The sequence below is a fragment of the Rhinopithecus bieti genome, unplaced genomic scaffold (genome assembly GCF_001698545.2).
Source record: "Rhinopithecus bieti isolate Rb0 unplaced genomic scaffold, ASM169854v2 scaffold_51152, whole genome shotgun sequence".
NCBI lineage: Eukaryota > Metazoa > Chordata > Mammalia > Primates > Cercopithecidae > Rhinopithecus > Rhinopithecus bieti.
The window spans coordinates 782,347-789,784 of record NW_016820554.1 but is presented as its reverse complement, the minus strand read 5'-3'; the positions used below and the strand labels follow the sequence as shown (position 1 = coordinate 789,784).

Below are 7,438 nucleotides of genomic sequence, written 5' to 3'. Positions count from 1 at the left end.
TATTTATTATATTATATTATATTATATTATATTATTTTATTTATTTATTTATTTTTTTGAGATGGAGACTTGCTCTGTCACCGAGGCTGGAGTACAATGGCACAATTCTGGCTCACTGCAACTTCTGTCTTGCGGGTTCAAGTGATTCTCCTGCCTCAGCCTTCCGAGTAGCAGTAGCTGGGAGTACAGGCACCCTCTACCAGGCTTGGCTAACTTTTGTATTTTTAATAGAGATGGGGGTTTCACCACATTGGCCAGGCTGGTCTCAAACTCCTGAGTTCAGGCAATCCACCCACCTCGGCCTCCCAAAGTGCTGGTATTACAAGTGTGAGCTACCGCGCCCGGCCTGGCAGCCTTCTTAGGTATACAGTATGCCTGGGTCAATAAACACAAGGCCAATGATACCAAGGTTGGGAGGATGTATTTACTCAGATATATAATTACAAGCAAAATGTCATTTTTATGGGTTGAAATTTTTAGAAAATCAGAGATTATCAAATCCCACAATAACAATAAGTGTTTCAAATGGAATTGCTAGTAAAAATAAAATTTAAAACACATGAAATAAAAAATATCTATGAAAAGTCTTCCTGATATTTTTAAAATCAATTTCTACACTTTCTAAGTAGTTTCACATTTTTTTGTGAACCTGATTGTTTCTGTTAATATTTACACCTACCTGTTGAGACAATACTAACACTATTAAAATCACCCCTTTATCTCAGCTATGTCTTAGTAAATGAAAATGTGATGTCATTCATTAGATTTACATCATCCATATCTTCCAGGAGCATGCCTTACCTTTGACATAACCATGCCATAGCATCACATAGAAACCGAGCAAGATGACAGTGAGGTATCCAGGAATAAATTAACTACATCGGAACTTACATAATTTGGTGTTATCCTTCTAAAAGTCAGAGCCAGCAAGCTCAAATTCATAATATGTGACACATTTCAAAACAATTATTCTGTAATTTTCAGACTAGCAGGGATTTCTTAGTTTTCAGACAAATTCATTCCATATTTGCAAAACACATTTTATCTCGTATGGCAAATGTGTCAAATTTTGTTTCCATATATTTTTTATTTTTATGGGTACAGAGTAAGTGTACATATATGGGATACATGAGATTTTTTGATACATGCATGCAATGCATAATAATCACATCAGGATAAATGCAGTGTCCATTACCTCAAGCATTTATCATTTATTTGTATTAAAAACATTCCAAGTATATTCTTTTTTTTTTTTTGAGACGGAGTCTGGCTCGGTCACCCAGGCTGGAGTTCAGTGGCCGGATCTCAGCTCACTGCAAGCTCCGCCTCCTGGGTTTACGCCATTTTCCTGCCTCAGCCTCCCCAGTAGCTGGGACTACAGGCGCCCGCCAGCTCGCCTGACTAGTATTTTGTATTTTTCTTTTTTTTTTTCAGTAGAGACAGGGTTTCACCGTGTTAGCCAGGATGGTCTCGATCTCCTGACCTCGTGATCCTCCCGTCTCAGCCTCCCAAAGTGCTGGGATTACAGGCGTGAGCCACCGCACCCAGCTCCAAGTATATTCTTTTATTTAAAAATAAACAAATTGTTGTTGACTGTATCCTGTTGTGCTCTCAAATACTAGATTTTTTGTATCCATTAAACCAATCCCACTTCCACCTTCTCCGACTCCACTACCCTTCCCATCCTCTGGTAACCATCATTTTACTTTCCGTCTCCAGGTGTTCAATTACTTTAATTTTTATCTCCAACAAATTAGTGAGAAAATGTGAAGCGTGTCTTTCTGTACTTGGCTTATTTCACATAAAAAATGTGCTCCAGTTCAACCCATGTTGTTTCAAATGACAGAATTTCAACATGTTTTATGACTGAACAGTACTCCATTGTGTATACGTACCACATTTTCCTTATCCATTCATATTGTGATGGACATTTAGACTGCTTCTGAATCTTGGTTACTGTGAATAGCGCTGCAATAAAAATAGGAGTGCAGATAACTGCTCACTATACTGATTTTCCCTCTTTTGCATATGTACCTAACAAACAGTGGGATTGCTGGAACATATGGTAGCTTCATTTTTAGGTTGTTGAGGAACCTCCATACTGTTCTCCACATTAGTTGTACTAATTTGCATTCCCACCAACAGTGTATGAGGATTCCCTTTTCTTCACATCTTCACCAACATTTGTTATTGCCTGGCATTTGTGTAACAGTCGTTTTAAGGGATGTTATGATATCTCATTGTAGTTTTGATTTGCATTTCTCTGATGATCAGTAATATTGGGCATCTTTTCATATTCCTGTTTTCCATTTATATGTCTTCTTTTGAGAAATGTTTATTCAGCTCTTTTGCCCATTTTTAATTCAGATTATTAGATTTTTTTCTTATTGAGGTGTGTGAGCTCCTTATATATTCTGGTTATTAATCCCTTGTAAGGTGGATAGTTAATAAACATTTTATCTCATTCTATGTGCTGTCTCGTCACCATGTTAATTGTTTATTTTGCGTATAGAAGCTTTGTGTGACCACTTTTGCTTTAGTTGCCTACAATTTTGGTATAGCCCTTGAAAAATCTGCAGACCAATCTCCTGGAGAACTTCCCCACTTGTTTTAGTAGTTTCAAAGTTTAGGTTTTAGATTTAAAACTTTAATCAATTTGATTTTATTTTTTTTAATATGGTGAGAAATAGAGGTTTATTTTCATTTTTCTGAATATGGATATCCTATTTCCCCAGCACCATTTATTGAAAAGACTGTCCTTTCCCCAGTGTATGTTCTTCACACCTTGTTTGAAAATTAGTTAACTATAAATACATGGATTTATATGTGGATCCTGTATTCTGTTCCACTGGTCTGTGTGTATGTTTTTATGCCAGTACCATGCTGTTTTGATAACTATAGCTGTAGTATAATTTGAAAATAGGTAATGTGATTTTTCTAGTTAGATTCATTTTGCTCAGGATAGCTTTGGCTATTCGGGTCATTTGTGGTTTCATATATATTATATGATTGTTTTTTATATTTCTATTGCTGTGAAGAATGTCATTGGTATTTTGAAAGGGATTGAATTCCATCTGCAGTTTGCTGTGGATAGTATGGACATCTTAACAATATTGATTATTTCATGATCATGGAATATTTCTTCATTTTTTGTGTCTTCTTCAATTTCTTGCTCAATATTTTAAAGTTTTCATTGTAGAGATCTTCCACATTTTTGGTTAAGTTATTCTTAGTTATTTAATTTTATTTTATTTGTAGCTGTTGCAAATGTCATTATTTTATGATTTCTTTTCAGATTGTTTGCTCTTGGCATATAAAATGCTACTGATTTTATATGTTGATTTTATATCCTACAGCTTATTGAATTTGTTTATCTGTTTTAATAATTTTTTGGTGGAGTCTTTAGGTTAAAAACATAAAATTTGTCGTGGATATTCAAACTAGAGACAAGGAATGTCGATGTTTAGACATAAATTGTGGAAAAGTCTTTTAAAGAAGGGAGGTTTACAGGTTTGCTTCTTTACTTTCCTCTCCTCCCTCCTTCTCTTGGCTCCTCCTTCCCTTTTATTCCTCCTTAAAATCATTTTTTTCTTCCTTTCTGTTTTGAATTTAGGCACATGTAAGAGAGTTTATTATACTACACAGTACGTGGCATATCAACAGTTTTGAAAGGCCTTTCCTTTATTTAATTTTTTTTTTACTATCATTTCTATTTCTCATTTACAATCTCTACAACCTTCCCTTATAGTTAAATGTGTGTGTGTGTGTGTGTATGTGTGTATGTGTGCACGCGTGCATGTGCATGCATGCACTTGCTCATGCGTGTGCACCTACATCTTGGTAAGCCAAAGAATGTTTTTGTTTCTGTGATAGTACCTCCCTATTTCTGTTAAATAGCATTGTGTTGTGAGTCTTAAACTCTTTGTTAATATAACATTTAAACAAAAATGATTTCAGTTGCATATAAGCATGTATTTTCCTACTTCAATATGTTCCACAATATTTTTATGCAGGCCTGCTCCACGTTTTATTGTACATTTCCCGTAAGTAGACATATAAGTAGCCTTTATCTAAATGCTAGCAAAAATGTTGCTTCCATGAATGTATGTGTACGTGAGTCTCATGAAACTGGGCAAGCATTTCTGGAGTATAAGGATTTTAACTGCAGATCACAATATATACTTATGTTCAATTTTGTTTTATATTTCCATATTTATTTCCATAATGACTTTTCTGATTAAACTATTTCCAGCATTATACACATGTTTCAAAGTATCTATATATTCACCAAAACATTTATACAATCAAACTTCATGTTTTGCTAACCATACATGTATAAAATGGTAATTTACATTTATATTTGTATGATTACCAATGAAATTGTCAGACATTCATGTACTCCATGTATGAGCTGCCTCTTTATATACTTTGTCCATTTTTTTCCCCATTGGATTTTGTATTTCATCTCATTGATTTGAGGATAGATTTTTCTATCAATTATTTAATCTTATATTATTTTAAACTGTTTTAAATATAAATAACAAATTATAGTTATTATCACAATCTATTACTTGTCAACTTTTTTGTAGGTATCCTGTGTTTAGCTGAACTCCTTGATTTTAATGTAGTAAAATAATACATATTTTGATCCAATTTTCATTTCTTGAGACCTTGTTTTAAGAAAACTTTTTTTGTTCTAATTCACCAAATGTTTATTAAACACTTACTGTGTGTCAAGTATTTTCCTAGGCATTCTTTTTTCCAAAATAAACCTGTTACAGTTATCCGTGACTCTGAGAAAGTGAGCTATTTTAAGAAATACCTCTAGGGTGGACAGTAATGTTCTATTATGAAAGTTCCTCTGGCAATATATGATTTCAGAATGATAACCTCCTTCCTGTCGTGCTTTCTTCCATCCTAGATATGCATCGTAGATGATCAGGTGGTCTGAATCCACCATAGCCAAAGCTGATTTTGCAAGATCTGTGTCATCTTTTCGACTAATTGGTGTGGTAAAAGGAGACTTCTCTGTTATAACTGCAGCTAGTTTTGCCACTGGGTCAAGGTAGCCAAATACTGTACAAAAAATAAACATCTTGCCAATCTTGACATACACAGGTAAAGTTGCAAGGTGTTGGCCCAACGGAGTCAGCTGAGTCTCATTTAGCTTACAAGCTCCAGGTTTTTGGAGGAAATTCATTGAATGACTGATCACTGGGAACTGAGGCGAATCTAAGGCTTTGAAAGGGAAATCTTCAGGAGAATCATGATTACACTTCATAGTATGAAGGCATAATTTCTCTAAAGGTACATGTAAGATTTCAGGAACAGAATAATCCACAACGCCTTCAAATTTTTCTCTTGTGTACCCCCAGAATCAGAAGCCATCTCTGACCCGCCCAGCTCTCCCCTGGCACTGCAAAGCACTGGCTTTACTGACAAATGTCTCAACCAAATAACTCATCTATCTGCTTTCATGGCGCTTATTTTCTTCTGTTTTCCAGTGTCAATTACAAACTCAGTATCTGGAAGAGTGCTACCCATCTGTGCAAAATTTGTTGCTAAAACAATCTTTCTAACTCCTGCAGGAGGAAGTGTAAGTGCTGCAGCTTGATCTTGGGTTGAAAGAATAGAATGCAGAGCTATCAATTTATATCGTTCAGAATACAACCTTCTATCATTTGATAGGAGATCATACAGCTGCTGAACATGAGCCAGGCCTGGTAAAAAGACTAATAATGCTCCTTCAATATTTCCAAACTGGGGACTTTTATCTAAATATGCAAGACGTTCCAAAATGAAATCCAGGTTGATTTTATGAGGATTCATGTATAGAGAATAGCATGCTGAGTGAAGTTGCTGTACTTTTGGTAAAATAGATTTAAATCAGCATTTGCTCTAGTCTGAACTGAAATATATTCTTAATTTTTTTATTCCCCCTGCTTTGCTTGCAACATTAATGATTATTTCTCCTTCCTACTCCAGAAATTTCTGACAATATCCTGAGTCTTATCACAGCACAAAGTCTGTTTCTTCTATTATATATTCATGATGAAAGGTCTCAGCAAGATAACTTCTTCCTGAAATTCTGAGAGTGGGGCAGTGTGTGAAATATGTGGAAAATTGTTCACTGCCCACAGTGACACTCATTAGAATCGAGTAGAGATCATGTTTTTGTAAAACTTCCTTTAAGATAGTCAGTAGGAAGTCTGTCTGGGCACTTCTTTTATGAACCTCATCTACAATAACATGAGACACATTAGCAAAAAGACCATCTTCTTGAAGTTTCCTTGGCAAAACCCCTGTTGTACAATAGAGTAAACTGGTAGATTCACAAGCTTGAGATAACATCCGGATCTGATATCCACACAAAGAATTCCTTCCTCCAGGTCCATTTTCACAACCCAATTCATCACACAGTCTGGTGGCTAAACTCACTGCTGAGATCCTTTGAGGTTGGGTACAGGCAATGTTACATTTACTTGCTCCCTACTCATTTAGAAGCAAAACTTCCAACGGAAAATATAGTACCTGAGTACTTTTATCACTCCTTGTTTTACCTGCCACAACCACTCAGCAGTGCCTTTAAGAGTTTCAACACTTGAATCCCGATGTTTAAATACAGGAAACTGTTGTCTTTCCTTTAGAAGTTTCTAATTCTTAGGTGTGCCTTGCAACTTTCTAGAGAGGTTTCTAACAGGTTCCAAATCTTCCGTGTTTGCTGATTCCAAGGACGGTGCAGAAAAATCAACAGAAACTAAATTTTCCCAAGATTTCTCAGGATCGTTAGAGATTTCTCTCTTACTTTCAGAATGCTGTTGTTGCTTCTGTTTCAATGTATTCAAAAGTTTGGCAATAAAAAGATCACATGGTTTATTGGTTTTCATTTTATTTAATTCTTCCCTTTTCTTTTCTGCATCACTACACTCCAGCCAAACATCTTGGGAAGTACGATGAAATAACTGATGAACTGACTGCCCTTTAACTAAGTGATAAAGAACTAAAGTACCTCTCAGGCGCTGAGCTTGCATGTCATCCTCTGTTAAGATTGTAGACATCCTACCAGGACAGCATCTCCAGACTTGCTTACCCTGACCCTACATTTCCAGTATCTACCTACTGAAACTTTTTCAAAGGAAGGATTTGGACTCTTGGGAAGAGTCTTCCTGAACCAATCAATCAGAAATTGTTTGGGAGATTTTCCAGTTCAACTTTGAGCAGTACATGCAAAATTTCTTACATCATGAGGTTCTTTTTATCTTTCTCTTCTTCAGTAACAGCTGCAGATTTTCAAGTAACTTAAAAGTTCAATGCACTTTCCCCTCTATGGCCACAGGAGGCTTTTTTCTTTCATTTTGTTGATGTGAAATCTTTATGGCTGGATTAAGTACTGGATCATCTTCTAAAGTTTCCATTTCTCTTTGAAATTTCCTTATTT

The 7,438-nt window shown here is 35.5% G+C and overlaps 1 pseudogene; it reads right to left on the bottom strand.

The window, feature by feature from the left end:
* Positions 1-7,438, bottom strand: part of LOC108520438 (ATP-dependent RNA helicase DHX29-like) — a 49,089-nt pseudogene that overhangs the window by 40,221 nt on the left and 1,430 nt on the right.